This window comes from Anas acuta, chromosome 1 (genome assembly GCF_963932015.1).
Source record: "Anas acuta chromosome 1, bAnaAcu1.1, whole genome shotgun sequence".
NCBI lineage: Eukaryota > Metazoa > Chordata > Aves > Anseriformes > Anatidae > Anas > Anas acuta.
Genome location: NC_088979.1, coordinates 7,562,596 through 7,580,039, shown reverse-complemented (window position 1 = coordinate 7,580,039; position 17,444 = coordinate 7,562,596). Strand labels below are relative to the sequence as shown.

The 17,444-nt window shown below is 38.4% G+C and overlaps 1 protein-coding gene across 20 annotated transcripts in view; it reads left to right on the top strand.

Moving 5' to 3' along the window:
* The window catches only part of DLG2 (discs large MAGUK scaffold protein 2), a 1,027,768-nt gene that overhangs the window by 239,802 nt on the left and 770,522 nt on the right, over positions 1-17,444 (top strand). The gene's annotated exons all lie outside the window — the stretch shown is intronic.

Here is a 17,444-nt window from a genome sequence, read left to right as displayed (position 1 = left end):
GTGGTGAGGACCATGGTGAAGCAGGATGTCCCCCTGCAGCCCATGGAGTACCACGGTGGAGCAGGGTTCCACGCTGCAGCCCGTGGAGGAGACCACGGTGGAGCAGGTGGCCCTGCACCGATGGAGGCTGCCGCCTGTGGAAGACCCCTGCCGGAGCAGATTCCGGGCCGGACCTGTAGCCCGTGGAGAGGAGACCACGCAGGAGCAGGTGACCTGGCAGGAGCTGCTGCCCGTAGGGGAGCCAGGTTGGAGCAGTTTTCTCCTGAGGGATGGACCCCGTGGTACGGACCCATATCTGGAGCAGTTCTGGAAGAGCTGCTGCCTGTGGGAAGCCCACACCAGATCAGTTCGTCAAGGACTGCATCCCGTGGGTGGGACCCCACAGCACAGGGGACGAGAGTGACCAAGAAGGAGCGTCACAGAAGAAGTGCTGTAGACTGACCATAACCCCCATTCCCCCGTTCCCCTGCGCCGCTCGAGGAGAGGAGGTGGAAGAGGGTGGATGGGGGGGGAAGGTGCTTTTGGTTTCTTTCCTTTGTTTCTCACTTCTTTAGCTTGTTAGTAATGAGCAATAAATCTTACTATCTGTCTTCTTATGCTGAGTCTGGTTTGCCCGTTACACTAATTATTGCGTGATTTTCTCGTCCTTATCTCAATCCTTGAGCCCTTTTCACATATTTTCTCCCCATTCCTCTTTGAGGAGGGGGAGTGAGAGAGCGGCGGTGGTGGAGCTCGCCTGCCCACTCGAGCAGAACCACGACACCTTGTAAGCCATGTATGGACATATTCAGAAAAAGAAGCTAATTAAATAAATAAGTTATTTGCTACCAAATTGCAGCCTGTCCATAGTAGCTTTGAATTTGCTGTTGTTCTTCTCATAAATTCACATGAACGTGTGCCACAGCTTGGAAGATGGTGTACATGGTTGCAGGCCTTGGTAATGTCAATGGCAGTTTTAATAGGACTTGAGCTAGCTCCAAACTTCAAATATAGTATTCTTTTCATTAATTTATAATTCATTTTATATTGTAACATCCTGGAGGACAGACCAATAAGGGAATAATTTAGATGGTGTTAGAGTATTTTTCATATCTATCCTACTCTGCAGTTCATTTCTACCCCATTACAAAATGGGGAAATCCTTTTTTTAATGATGGTATTTTTCTGATGACTCCACTTTGCTTAATCCCTTGTTTAGGCATATTAATATTTGTAGGATTGTGGACATGTGCGTCGTAGCCTACTTGCAAAGTGTGTTTGAACACTTGATTACACAGCAGACTGTTTTTTTCTGCCTTCCGTGCTACAAGTTGCCTTGCTTGGTTGGAGACCCCTGGGGAGAATGTTATTTCAGGGGAGGGGGAAACTCAACAAATACTGAATTTTCTTAGTGCCACTTTCTGCCTCTGCTATGGGACATGTTAGGGCTGAAACGAGATGCAACAATAAGAACTATTACATTAAATTTCTGGGTGAATATTTTCCAACAGTGTTCTGGACAGCTGGGAGGCACAGTCCTGCATGTATGTTGCAGTCCAGAATATGCTTGCTCTAGGCTAATTTATTCACCTGGGGAAAAGAAGTTAACCTACAATATCACCACAGTGTTCTAACTAATTCCAGCACCTCAGCTGGCTTATAGCTGGAACAGATACTAATGCACTACTCCACAGCCTGCAGTATTGATATGTACTGGAGTGTGAAGCCTGAGGTTCATTTTGGCAAAGCGTATTCCTCTTAAAATTTCTATGAAATCAGGCTGCTGGGTCCTGGAGAATGTACAGGGGAATGTGAGACTGAGAATATTCTCTCCTTCAAAGGAGAGATAGGGTCCCCCCTGTTTGTCTGCAGTCAGTTGTGTATGGAGCCAAGGGCAGTGGGGTGAGTTAGAGCTTGGTCCCCAACCCTGTTAGCTTCTGTGACATGAAGGAGAGTCAAGTGGTTCAGCTGGGTGCAAGGACCATGGAGTGGGATGGGTGCAGATGCGCCACTTTCCCAGGGACTGGTTGCTGTAGGTCATGTCACCTTGTCTTGGAACAACAAATGGAGAAGAAATGGTGTCTCAAAATGTCCTCTCTGGTAAAGTGGGAAGAAAATATCAGTCCTATCAAACTGAAGCATAAGCAAAACTTTAGTTTTCCTTGCCTCTAGGAATATTTAGCCAAAGAAAGATAAACAGAGGAGGGTACAGTAAGGGTTGGAGAAAAAACAAGCCACCATAGTATTTTTATCTTGTTGCAGTGATTTGACACTGACCCACAAAAACTGATTTCTTTATTTCCTCCCCATTCAAGGAAAGCTTTGCTGGATTAACTTTGTCAGAACGCAGACTTTCATAACAGATAAAATCACCATTTGGATTTCCTTTTCTAGGCAGTTTAAGAACCACCATGGTTATCTAGCTGTGGATTGGTGGATATTGCTTCCAAAAAGTGTGTTGCATTAATTACTTGGGTCAAACCTGTTCTTTTTATTGCTCATGACTCCAAAACATACATTAGCACATACCTAGCTTAAACCTTGCGAGACATCAGATGATCCTGTAAGCTGAACTGATGCTTCTGTGTGTGCTTAAATCATAGCTTTAATCATTGGAATTGCTGTCATATTAGCTTATGAAATTGAACTGATCTATTCCGTGAATAGTCTTTACATTGTTATTTGATTTTGATGTCTCTTTCTAGCTTGATAATTTGACTTTTTTTTTTTTTTTAATTATTACTTTATATTTCTTATTTACTCATTGATTTATACAACATCTATTGCAGCTACAGCTGGGAGCTATCATTAGGTATATGGCTTTTTCTTGGAACAATTAAGCATGGCCTCTGGGAACTGTTGGTATTCCATCCACAGGAGATAGCTTATGAAAATGTCTCTAGGCAGATCAGTTCTGCCTACAGACATCGATAAATTCAGCCACTTAAAAAGATGGCATAAAGGCACCTTTTAATTTCCCTTCCCTCTTATACTGGGCACAATCTCAGTAAGCCTGAGAAACAAGGAGCCTGAAAGCAGTGGGCCTATGTGAAAAGTACATTGAAGCAACACATTTGCAGACAATGGGTGTTCACACCTACCACCAGATTCTATGACTTTCCAGGTAACCAACTTCCAGGCAATACCATTGTGTGAAGTCAGAAATGAAAATTTAGAGCTTATGTGATCTGAGAAAATTATTTGATTCCTTGCATTTATCCCTGTTGTATTGTCTAAGCATTGGAAGACAGTGGGACATTACCTCCTGAAATATCGAAATACTTGCCACGAGCAATACCAAGTAGATTACATTGCAAAGATCTCATCTGAAATCTACAGAAACACATTTTATCTGGCATGAGCAAGAATAATACTGTTAAACAGCATTGAAAAATTGTGGTGCATACATTAATTTCAGACAATATACAGATTATTTTAAAAAACTCCCAGTTCCAGAAAAGGAGATTACAGGAAAGATTATTCAGCATTAAGGTGAATGATGAGGCTTTTTCTCCTTTTGACATGCAATAAAAAGTAAATATGAAAAAACATTAAGTCAACTAGCACTGGAAAGATACACACTAAATTAGTATAGGTCCCAGGTATATAGCATCTACATAATGACTAGATCCCAGATACACAGTAGGATCATTGGGATGTTGTTTTACTAATGGGAATTGAACATTTTCTGGCTTCCAAGAGATAAGAGAAAGCTGCAGCTGTTGGAGAGGACAAGTTTGAATTTCCTTTTTGAAAATTACTGTTTCCACCTAGCAGGCATTGGGTTCTCAAATTGATGTGGTGGCTATTTCAGCCTGTTTTTGATTCATGAAGTCTTTTTTGTCTTGCCTTTTGAAGAGAGAATGATAGGCTGAAAAAGATCCCAAATGACAACCCTTACGTATGATCTCTGGTCAATGTTTGGTTTTAATTTAGTGTTTAACATCCCTTTAGTCAAGCCCAACGCAGACATGCCCATTTACGTTCCTGCCTGTCAAAACTGCATTTGTCATGGCTATCCACTCTTTGTTAGTGAGTTCCTAAGTTCTTTGCTCTGGCAGTTCATCACGGGGTTGGTTATCAGGTTTAAGGCTATCCCAGACAAAGATTCATTTCTTTTCTGGTCTATTCTTTTCACCTTCTTTATCTATAAATCTTGGCTATTTCCTCTCAAGGTTAGGCTATTTCAGGCTACAGACTGAATATCAAGAAGTGACTCAGCTTTTGCATTACCAGTGGAAAGGAGTTCTTTAAATCCACCATCCATTTTCATAGCTATATGGGAGGAAAGCAAGGGTATGAATCACATTTCCAGGGAACGTGTGTAGAGATGGAATTCAGTTTTGATTAAACTTCCCTGCACATTTAAGGAGCCTTGTTCCTTTGGAGTCATACACCAAAGCAGTAGCTTTATAAGCAATGTAGATTGGTTTAGTTTCTATGGGAGTATTTAGTTTACCAAACTTTTGTCATATTCAGTTAAAACAGTATTGGATTGCAGTTTATGGAGGTAGTGATACAGTTGTTTCTGACCTGTTCTGTATCTATAAATATACCAGTGTTTTCTAGTGTGGTTCCCTCAGTTACATTCAGGCTAATTCTAGTGCTCAGCTTGGGCATTTTTTCAGCAAAATTTTAGGCACCTGTCTGAGAGCAGAGGGAACAGTAAGTCTGCTTTGCCATAACTAAATTTCTGACAGGAAAAAGAAGTGAGGCAGACCTGTCAGGACATCCAGAGGACAACAAGCCTGGCTCAGGCACTTCTCACCCTCTAAAAACAGAAAGAAGTCAGGAGAGTCAAAAATTGTCCAGACATACAGTCTGCTTACATTAGGTCTCTGTCTTTTCCCTTGTGAGTAATGGGGTACCACCAGGAAAAGTCTACCTACATAGCATCTAGCCATATAGCTCTCTGAAAATGAAGTGTGTGATCTAAGCGATCCTGAGTGAGAGACTCAAACACAAGGTGCTCAGGTGAAAAAGGGCATCATTTTTGCTGCTGCACCACTACCACGATGCTGTTGTTGGTCTTGACTTCAACTACATTTTATGCCTCATAGAGATAATTAGACAAAGTTCAAGGGAGGATTTAGTCAAGGCTTACATGTCTATGTCTGCAAAAGTGAGTTGCAACAGGCTTTTAGGCTAGACATAGTTACCGCCTTATAAAAATACATGCTTTGAGTATGTGTGAATTCAAAGATGGACACAACTTTGATGCTACATCAGGATATACTAATGAATTTAGGCATCTAAATGCTTTAGTAGCCCTCAAGGACTTTGAGAACGAGCACACGGTGTGGCTATTTGAGGCTTTACATGGGTTTTAGGTATCAGGCTATATCCACGACTGTTTGGAATTTGGTAGGTTTGATTTAAACTTGCTTTCACTGTGTTTGTTTTGGTATCATTTGATAATCCTACAATGTCTAAAAGACTTAATCATACTCGTGAGCTAATAAAATGTAAGACCCTGACATCTCATAGGTTAAACATCTTGCTCTTTATCACACTGGTGTGTGCTTATAGCAAAGCAGGGAGTTAAAAAAAATCACGAGGTTCAGGCTTTTGCCCAAACAAGTGAACTCCTCCCATGCAAAGGGCAGAAAGCAAATTCTTCTGCACTAAGATTTTTCATATGCAATTTCACTTTTTCTTGTAATTAAAGAATCTTCTTTTAGTAGTTCTGTGTCCTATTTCTGCAGCTGGACCTTCTGACATGTTACCTACATAGGGATGAATTCTGTTTCAGGCATAAAGCTGTCAGAAGCTTCTTCAGAAAATTTGGCTAGAGGGCATAAATTCCCTTCCCCTCTCATGCCCTTCACCTTGAACTTGTTTTGTGTGGAGATTGTGCAGTAGCTGAAAAGAAATATAGTAAAATAAGGAGTAAGGCAGCAAAATATGTTTCTAATGGGCAAGATGAAGACATTGCAGGCTGCTCAGGCTGCTACATAGCTACCTTTGAGGTCCAGGGCTCAGAGGAACATAAAACCATATACCAAGAAAACATTGACACAAGAATTTTGAGTTTATTTGAACAGAGATGTGAGGAAGATGTAATGTTTTATTCTAGTGGAAAGTCCAGAGAAATATTAGTCAGTGGTATCTCATTGATTTTGGTATCTTACTAAGACTATAACTAAAATATCAAGCTGAAAGCTTGATCAGTTTTTTTTTTTTTTTTTTCCCTAGAAATATCAGGTGCCAGACCTGAGGCTTACTCAATATATGCTGGGAGTGTTGTGAGAAAGATCATGTCCCATTCCTAAAATCAGGCAGCCTGCTTGTGATAAAGGAAGACACAAATAAATGCATTCACATAGGGAAAAATACTTTGGGAAATGATGTAGTTGGTAGAACAGAAAGATTCAATGAACATGGAGATGCATTTGTTCAGATTAAAGAAATCAAATATTTCAGATCAGTCTCTAAAAATGACTTTAAAACATTAACTTCTATTATTTATATTTGGCATCCAAAGTTTTCAGGCTGAAGACTCTCATAGCATGTCTTTACTGAAAGGTAAGGTGTATGTGCAGTGCAGTTGCTGGACAGCAAGGATTGGGGGTTGTAGGAAGAAGATATTAGATGACAGATTTAGACTAGATATTGGGAGGGAATTCTTCACTGTATGGGTAATGAGGCACTGGAACAGGTTGCCAAGAAAAGTTGTGGATGCTCCATCACTGGAGGTGTTCAAGGCCAGTTTGGATGGGGCCTTGGCCAACCTGATCTAGTGGGTGGCATCCCTGCCTACGGCAGGGGGGTTGGAGTTAGATGATCTTTAAGGTCCCTTCCAACCCAAGCTGTTCTATGATTCTATGATCCTGAGAATGCTTACTGGGAGCAATACCATAAATACCAGTTCACAGATAAGTAAACTGATGGGTAGAGCTGTTTACCACACCTGGTAAGCTGAAAGAGAGATCCTGAGAGCTCTGGCCCTCAGTGCAATCTCTGACTGCTGCCAGCTTCTGTTCTAGTATAGAGAAATAACATTCTAATTTACACTGTTTGCTATGTAATAATGAAATAATGAATAAATGGATCATCCTTGTAGTAGCAGTAGCCAGGAAATGAAAAGTAAATTGTGATCTGTTTTGGTCTCAAATGTTTCCTGGTTCTAATAATATAAAAAAAGGTTTTACCTATTTGAGCTGTTTAGGGTAATATAAAAGCATAGGATGCTTTATGCATAAACTTCAATTTTCATTCTGATTTTAAAAATTAGCATTGAATTTGTTCTCATTATCTAAAAATAAAAATAAAATTCAGAGATGATGTTAGATAAGATCAATGATAATAGGAATATGTTGCCATAGACACATCTGTTCGGTATGACATAAGAACACTGCTGTACAAAGAAACCCACTAAAGTTTTATTTCACAATGCCCTGAAATTATGCACCTGTGAAAAATTAATTTTAGTTCTTTCACTGAAGCAATGGTCCTGTGACGATGATTCTAAAATATTCAACAAGCTATTTCAGTGCAGAGAGCTGTCAAATGGCAGACCAAACAGATGTATCAAGAAGTATCAAGAAATGTTTGAAAATTTTAATTATAGCAAGTGGCCAAAATTTCTGAGCTTAGCTTGAGCATAGCTTAATTTTGAGTTTTACGGTTTCATTTTTAGCTTCAGAATTTCTGCATCTCTTACAAAAATCTTTCTTGCAAATTGGCATGAAATTCCACTATTTATAGAAAACATAAGGGGAGAAGCAGAGAACAATGCAAAGCAAAAGTATAAAACAAGAGCTTTCTGGTAAGACAGTAAGAACTGGGGAGTTGCAAGGTTTTCCAGATTGTTCCAGTATTGCACCTTTTTTTTTTTTTTTTTAGAAAAAAAAAAAAAGAGGAGGGGGATTAGCAAGGGGATACAGCTGGATTTGGGCTAGAAGCCTGGGCTATCATCTAGCCTGACTTTCTGGCCAGAAGTCTGCAGAAATCAGCAGGCAATAATCATCTACTTTTACTGCGCCCATTTACTGCATTTTGTGGTTTGGCCTGTTTTTCCAATAGCATAGTGTAGGCCAGCAGCATCCTTAATAGCAGATTTCCAAAACTGTTTAGAGAGATACATTTTTATCATTAAAAATGGTAAATGTATGCATTCACATAAACATATTCCTTGTCAAACATTAAATTTAATTCTCATTACGTTATTACATCACAGGTTTTGTGAAGGACCAAGACTCATCAAAGGTGGGGAGATGAATTACATTCCTGTGTTGGTTTGGTGGAGGATGGAAAAAAGCCCTTCCTATGGTGTATGTTTTATTTATTTATTTCACTTATTTCTTTCTCCTCAGACTCAGATTAAAAGAAAAAATCCACAGCTGTATCACATTTCTCCAGCTCACAAGAGACTAACTCAAATGCCTTCTTCTATTTTCTAGACATGAGTCACTTCTCACAACAGATCCTCCTATCCTCCTCTCTTATGATAAGAGAAAAATCCTTTCATAGTCCAGCTTGACTCGTCTTTCTGAGTCACTAACTCTTGGTGACCTTTCCTCGATTCTGATGGATAAATGCAAACTGAAGTATCTCCTGCCCACCTGCCTTTCAAATGTACATCCATTAGAGACCTACACAATATATCTATCACTGAAATCAGGACCAAACTCCCTGAAATTCTGAGCAATCTCCACTGGTTTATACACTTTCTATGATTTTTGTAATGTTTATGGGAGTACACTTCCTGCAGGAACCAAATTAGGAAGCCATGCTTGGGTTGAAGGTACCGAAGAACTATGAGGGCTGATTTCTTATAACTGAGTTTTACATACGATCTCAATAGCACTGCATGTGCATCATTTTATATGTTCAAGAACATGATAAAATTATTTGAAATTAATAAGGTGTTTTTTAGTGTTGGTTTCAGTAGAGGTAATTTTTCACTCAGCATATATCATACTTTATTTTATTTATTCTTTGGCCCAGATTCTCATATTTTATAGGACTGTAGATCTTTATGACCCTGCTGGAATGAAAAAGGTTACTTGTAGTATGACTGACAGTAGACTCTAGCTACTGACAGTAGACTCTAGCTTTGTTTTCCTGAGAGATTTGATGCTTTTTTTTTTTTTTTTTTTGTTAATATGTGAGATGGGGCATGCTTTGGGTCAAGGGGAGTGCTATTTGTAAAACTATTTAACTGAAGGATTAAGGGCACAAAAAAATTTCCTCTTAGATAAATACGGCTCTTGTTATACATCAGTTGATATTCTGCTGTCAGTATGCATGTCTCATTCAGTCTTGTCCTCCATGAAAAAGAGATATTGACCCTGCATACTACATTTAGAGAACAATTTTGCAAATAGATACAATAACAAAATGTTTGTAGACAGCATCATAGCCAGAAAGATTGCCTGAGCCCCTAGCTTTTATAAATGGTTACAGAGAAACAGTGTAAAAGTCAGTTAGCTTGTGAAATATCATCAGATTATAGCAGTAATTTGCATTTCATAAGATATGTCAACTGGAGACATTCTCTGAATTTATCTGGTCTTCACTTCATGTGACACAAGGGAATATTGAAGTGAGAAGAGGACATCTCTGGAAGAAATGTGTAAGGCCTGGTATTTTAGAACTACACCTCTAACTGGAAATAGAAACTGCTAAATAGTATCAGTGCAAATATTTCTTTAACTGTTTGGAAATAATATTATTGCTTAGATAATATCAGTGTAAAAGTTTCTCTTCAGGCATGCAATGTATTGAAAATGTTTTGTGTGTAGAGATAAAATTTTTCGTGATCTGAAAAGGTGAATCATTTTGACTTAGTGGACTCATTTTGAAAATGAAATGCCTTAGTTCTGTGTTGTCACTTACATTTGATTTACAATATTAAACTAGTATTACATATTAATATTCTACATAATATTGTTTATATAGTATCCTTCCTTCCTTCCTTCCTTCCTTCCTTCCTTCCTTCCTTCCTTCCTTCCTTCCTTCCTTCCTTCCTTTCCTTTCTTTCTTTCTTTCTTTCTTTCTTTCTTTCTTTCTTTCTTTCTTTCTTTCTTCTTTCTTTCTTTCTTTCTTTCTTTCTTTCTTTCTTTCTTTCTTCTTTCTTTCTTTCTTTCTTTCTTTCTTTCTTTCTTTCTTTCTTTCTTTCTTTCTTTTTCTTTTTCCCAACATCTCCACAACAAGTCAGTGCAGTCTGCTGTCCAGAAAACAATAATCATACCTTGTCCATGGCATTCGCAGTAATGTGTTTCCTTGGACCTAGAATAACAATAGTGGCAATAGTGGGTCAATCAGTATCTGTTGTCACTGGACAGTGACATATGTATATTCATATATATATATATATATATATATATATATATATATATATATATATATAAAAGTTATAAAGCTTTTTTCATGAGTCCAGCAGTTGGAAACTAACTGCTGAGACAGGTCTTCTCAGCATTTGTTTGCAGAAACAGCAGCATAGATGTACAAAAGCAACAGTGGATTCAAACCTATATTGTCTGATTTACTGGGCATTATTTAGCGGATGTAGATACTTGCTCCTGAGGAATAATTTTGTTTTAGGAATCTTGCTTGATCTCACAGGGAAAGAAGATATCATTCACCTTATTTTAGCAATTTAGAAATAATATTGCAATTGGTGTGTAGGAGGGATAGGGGGATGTAGCAGAGAGGGGGGGAAGGAAGAAGAGCGAGCTCTTCTTATTATGCTTGTATGTGGAAATTAACCTCTTATTGATTCCAAAAGGTTGATTGCTATTTTATATTTAGATGTATGTATATATGTGCGTATATGTTTCTGTATGTGTCTGTATGTCATGTATGAGTCTGTCCATACCACTATAAATTGCCCAATTTTCAGTGGTGCCTAAGTTTTAAAGTTCATTCTGAGTGCTTAGTGGAGATGAGTAAAATTGCATCACACCTGCTGTAAGACAACAGCAACAGCAGAGTGGCATCAGTTTATAAGTAACAGAAGGCAATGGAGAATAAAATCTTTTTCTCATGGCACTAGTGTTCCTGGACACAAGACTTCAATAGGGCAGTGCAATTAACAGCCATCAGTGGTTGTTAGTGGTAGTGTAGTAAACAGAAAGGACACAGGTGAAAGTGCTGTTTTTGAAAAAGACAAACACCTTTAGAATTTTCTTTAGTTAATTTGTGTTTAAAAAATGAAACAGGTCTCTAAGGATTACTGGAAGGAAAATACAGCTGAAAATATTTTGACTTGACAGGTAAAAGAGGAGCTGAGGTAAGAAATGAAATTATTGGGAAAAATCTACAGGAAAAATCTTAACCAGTCATGGGAGCTGTTTTTGCTGATGCCATTGTTCCTACCAGGATAATTTTGTCTTAGTCTGAGGATTATTTCCAGAGGAAAAAGCATCTAGGTTGGCAAGGTGTCTTCACATGTTGGAGTCACAGCTCCCAGATGAGATACATATATAGCATGCATCACTGGCTTTCACAGAGGTAGGTTGCTGACAGGCATTTTTGTAATATTAGGTGTACAGTTATACATAGGTAATATGGATATCTGATTTAAACATACTTGGATTCTGTAGACTAATTTGCAAACTGTATTTGTGAAAGCTCTGATTAGTGTGGCAACCATATATTTCCACCTGCAGAAGCACATTATTTTGATTTATTAGCCTGTATCTCAAAGTGGGTTCTCTCCAAGAGGAGTTTTTCCTCCTTAATTTTTGTAATATACTTATTTTAAATACTATTTTATCTTCCAAGGAAAGAAAACTATTGGATAGATTATTAGAGTTGCCTATCTATTTTTTTATTGAGCCCAATAATATGCTTTTAGCTCAAAAGGGTTCTGGAAATATCTTGAACCTTGATTTGAAATCATTAAAATTTAGAAAATGTTACGAAAACCTTCTAAATAGTTTCAGTAATTAATTATACTTTGTGTTAAAATGCTATGCAGATTTGAAATAACTTTTCAAGAACTGGTTAAATTTAAACATATTTTCAAAATAAGATATTTATCTAATTGATGAGCTTTCTAGATGAGGTTTATTAACACATTAAGCTAATAACTGCTATCAGTTGAATGAAGAGGAATAGTTAGAGCATGGCCGATGAATATCCATCATTGTACTCTCCAGGTATTGTGAAATCTAACACTTTCCTTGTGTAATGAAAATACTGGCTATGCCAATAAAACCCAAACCTGTGTTTTCATGAAAACATAGGTTACTTCCACTGTTACTAAATTTTATATCATATTTCTCAGTCTAGCAATAGGTTCCCTTTTAATATTTTCCTCTGCTAAAATCACAGTACAGAGAAGAAAATCCTAGGTGTTTTGACACATACAGGTCTTTATCAAGTACAATTCAAAATCAAGTTCTTATACAAATTTACAAAAAGAGCTTTATTTATTTATTTATTTATTTTCATACAAAACCACTACAGTGATTTCCTAGATGAAAATTGTTGGAGGTTTATTTTTAAGTACTGTAATAAATGCTGTTGAACTTTGGAGGTTTGTTCCTCTTTCATTCATGCTGTTACCATGGAAATATGGATTTTATGCTTAAATGAATTAGCTCAGTTCATAAATTGTAGTTAATAAATTATAAAAGTAAAACATAAATTCGTATTTGGGGAGTGATGGTAAACTATGAAAAGATAGACATTTTCCCTAAGTTTCATTTTTCCAAGTTTTCTAAACAATCATGATAAATAATGTTTATTTATTTTTATGGGAAAAAAAAATAAAAATAAGTGTAGGCCTCTAATCATCTGAGCTTTTCACCTTGTCTTTAGTTCTTCAAGCCTGGGTCTCTCAATGTAGGTGATCATAGAGTCAGGTCTTCTCAATCAGCTGGGTAGGATGAGGTATTAAATAAACTTGATCCAGATATTACAGGTACAGTAGAGGAAAAATCATAATCATAGAATATCTTGAGTTGGAAGGGACCCTCTGGGATCATTGAGTTCAACCCCTGTCTTCACACAGGACCACCCAAAAATCAGACCCTATGTCTGAGAGCATTGTCCAAACACTTGAACTCCAGCAGGCTTGGTGCCACGACCACTGCCATGGGGAGCCTGTCCCAGTGCCCAACCACCCTCTGGGTGCAGAACCTTTCCCTAACACCCAGCCTGACCCTCTGTCCCAGCTCCACGCCGTTCCCTTAGGTTCTGTTGCTGTCCCCAAAGAGCAGAGCTCAGCACCTGCCCCTTGGGCTTTGAGTAACCCAAGATGTTTTGTGAAGCTCAGTCCAATTCCTTCTTTCTGGACCTCTGTTTTTTCTTGCAGTATTCAGTTTTAGGGTCATTGGAAGCAATGGTCTTTCCTGAGAAATTCAGTCAGAGAGAGAAGGCTCACCAGACTGGGTCATTCTTCGCTTAATTTTATTTATTATTTGGCCATATACTTTCTTCAGATTTACTTATTATAAATGGCTTTATGGCTTGTTTTGAAATAGTAACCACAAAGGCTTGGTTCATAAAATATGTATAAATTTAATATTGAGAAGGAATAGTTTCTGAGTAAATTATATGTTTTTCTCATATCTCCCATCAAAACCTTCCTGCATGCAACCACAAAGGACAGAAAGCAGAAAACTGGGACATAATGGAGAAAAGTATTAAATTCTCAAGAATGAGACAATTGTATTAATAAGATTGTGTAGGAAAAAGGAAATAGAATGTTTTCAGGAAAACTGTGGCTTCAGTTAAATCAGCCTAGGGGAAGGTCTTTACTGGCCTGGAAGTGAGGAAGAACATTTGACTCAGCAACTTTTCCATCAGAATGCCAGGGTGCCAGAGAGATGTTTACAATACTGACGATGAAAGTTTGCAAATAATCTATTCATCCTTTTTTGTTTCTCTTTCTGTAGATTTTAGGATTTGCTGAGCTCAAACTGCTGATTTAGTTCTTCTGTCTGTTACAGTTTACTAAACATTACTGTTGCATTTATAAGGGAAAGCCTAAGCAAACCTTCTTGCCAATTGTGGCTGTTGGTCCACATTCTCCATTCTGCGTTTGTTTCCAGGTGCCTCAGACTTAATCCACTCTTCAGGAGTCAGCTATGTTTTTCCATTTAGAAACAGCACCCTAGGCCTGCAGTAATAATGCCCCTGTAATAATGCTTTCTTCACTATCCCACCCTCAGACATGGAGATTTTCAGTGTCATGAACTTCTGTAGCTGTGGAAAAGCACATTTTCATGACAATTTAAAATCTCAGAAATTGTGAAAGGAGTAAAATCCTTCCAGTTTAAAACTCATGTGCTGAAATCAGATGTGTTTAGCCAATGCGGGACTGGAGTGCTGTATGGGTGGTATCACTGCAGTGCGCAAAGGCAGGGTGTGATGGAGCATGACTGTAGCCATAGTGCCATGACTGCACAAGACAGTACCTCCAGCAACACTGCAAAAAGATATAGGGTTGCACCCATGGCTGATGAAAGTCAGTGACTTAGAGGAAGGGACTGTCATTTCTCCCTCTTTGTTCATTCAGAGAACAACACATCATCTTCAGTCCTTACCCCCTCTCTTTTGGGTTTTCTGCTTTCCCTTTATTTCCCTGATGTGATCATCAGAGGGTGATCATAAAGTCTGTCTTTATTCAGCAAGATCTTTAAAAACAATTTATAATATTTACCCACAAATATGCTACTTAAGTGAGTGAGGCACTTTGCACTATAGTGGAGCAAAAACTGGAGAGCGTTGCTTTCTTCACTGAATTTTTAGTCTATTGGTTTTATTGTTCCTCTTCTTTAAAATATCACCGCTTCCATGATGCTTGGGAAAAAATTGGAAATGGTCTAGGCTGCAGAGGATGAAAATATTACATGGTTTCATTGTTTTCCTATGAGGTTTTCTATGTACTTCCTGCTTTGTCCTGCTTTGGACAGTGGGGGTCCTTGGCCACAGCTTCGAGATGCAACAGCAATAGATCATTTTTACTACTACTGCTGCTGTTGCTGCTACTACTACTACTACTGCTGCTACTAGCTCCTATTACTCTTCTTCTGGGCAGTGATAGAGATGTTTCACTCTGCTGCAGTTGTCAGAGGAGCCAGTGGGGTGACTGCAGCAGAAGGCCTGTCCCTACCTTACTCCTCAGAAGCAGCTTGCCCTCAGGGCCTCCTGAGATTCAGGTCCAGCATGGGCCCTCTGCTCACTTTGAACCCCCACAGACAACCAGGATTTCCTTGCAAATGCTTCCTTTCACCCTCCTTTGGAACAGGAGGATAAAGTACTCTGAAACTTCACAGTTCAAGATGAAAGCTTCAGTGGTTTCCGTCATCTAAGAATATTCAGGTCACAAGTTGTGTGTAATTTAAAGAAGGACTGTAATGTGGCTTTTTTGGACTACTGTCTCTCTACTGTTTTCAGGCCTAACCTAGATTTTTTGATTTTTTGATTTTTTAGTGGAGTAACCTCTTTCATCCATGGGGTTCTTCCCTGTGGTCTCCCTTTTAAAGAGGCCCTGAAAACTCGAAATGCTCTGCTATTTTTGGCACGTCTGGCAGACTCAGGCAAGGCTTTTTCCTCATGCATTGTTGTCACCTGTATATCAAGCATCAATATTTGATGTTTTTGAGTAGCTATTAGTCATAATAAAATGTTGTATGTTCCTTTATGAGAACGTTGCCTTTAAAAATTAGATTGCTGCAATAAGAAATGTTTTGGCAGAGGTGAAGAAACCCTGCAGGGATCTGCTTTTGCAGATTACCTGAAGTAGCCCCTGCTAAATGTGTTAAGTTGGTCTGCTATCAAAGTAATACCTTGCTGGCTTGTACAGAGGTTTCAATTTTCCATCAAATTCTCAAATGCCCCACAGTTATTATAGGAGGCATGGCTGGGAGTCTTCCCTTTTCACTGGTACACTGTTATGAGGGTCAGGGTCTGTAATTTCCTAGATAACTTTTCCTCACAGACACTCAGGAGTCATGGGATTTCCTGAGTGAAGACTTTGGGACTGCATTACTTCTTGTTTTCCTAAATATATATGATGTCTTTTATACAGGTTATCGCTTGGGAGTCATATAGTTACACATCTCTGCTTTCTTTTTGTAAGATCCCTATTTTCCTCACATTGGGTTTGTTTGCTTAAATACAAAAAAGTAAACTTTTTAGGATAATGAAGTAGAAAGTTATTTCAGAGACTCTGCTGACTGAAACCTCATGTAATTCCTTTGGCAGAAAAGAGACTTGAATTTGATTTTCATATGCAGCTACATGCTTGCCTGAGCCTTGCTTCGCTGTTCAGGACTGTGCATCTATTCATCTTTGCTTTTTGAATTTCATTTCTCCAGTGGATCACAATTCCCTAAGATATGTGATATTTTCTCAATGACTTAGATGCTAAATTTTAATTGTTAATGTACTGTACCGCAAAATAAACTATGATCTCTTTCCCTTTCTCTTCACTTGAAGACTATCAGAAAACAAAAACAAAACAAAAAAAAATCAATTAATTCTCCCATGCTTTTGCTGAGCAATGGGTTACTATGTTTTAGCTTATTGGATAAATATTGCTGCAGCCAGAGTCTGAATTATCATAACTTTGGGATATCCTGGTTTTATGAACTATAGCATCTAGACACCAGTTTAATTAGTAATAGAAGTTGCAGAATTGGATTGAAGAAGAGGGTTCATCTTTTTTGTTCTGGAAGTCATTGCTTGTGTCAAAGATGGTTGTGATTACTAATTACTTAATTTGTATGACAGATGGAGCTGGGGATCAAATTAAGTAGCTGTCTTAGGACACATTATAGAGCAGTATCTAGCTTTAAACACGACTGCCTTTTTCATTCCTAAAAAAAGGCACAAACAATGACAGGCTAAAAATAGCTGTTCACTTGGAGTTGACGACAGTTTCTGAGAGCTTGTCTTTAGGAAGATGTTGGAAAAAACCCTGCCGTCTCTCCCCTCCCCCTGGTTTTCTTTAAATGCATGCCCTTCTCTAAGCTTCTTCACCTCATTGCCCACAGAAAGATACCCACTGACTTTGATAGGACTTCAGTATTTCTGCAGGTTTCTGGGGGTTTACGTAAAGCATTATTTAAAGAAATCTTAAAAGTCACTGCAGATATTTCTATTAAGTTATGCTTATCCTACACAAACTGCTCTATGCTGATGGATAAGGGGTTAGTAAAGCCTTTTCCACTCTTTGCCTCCCACAGTATCTGCTGCAGTGAAAAAAAGCAGAGGTTCTTTTTGGATTTTATTCCTGAAGGCTGCTTCATAATTCAGTAAGAATATCGGTGGTTCCTGGTGCTGTAAACAAAGAGTTGAGTCTTTGGCTTTCTGTTCCTGCAGTCTAGTAAACAACCAGTTAATTTGTAGCATCCCAGCAGTTGACAGGAGTAAAAGAAGTGGTTTGATCTTATTTTTGTGCATGTGAATTAAAGCTTTGCCTTCTGGCTAGGTTCTGAGTTCCCTCCTTCTGGAAGATATTTGAGCATTTCAAATTCAGAATATGTAGTTACAAATGTGAGGGC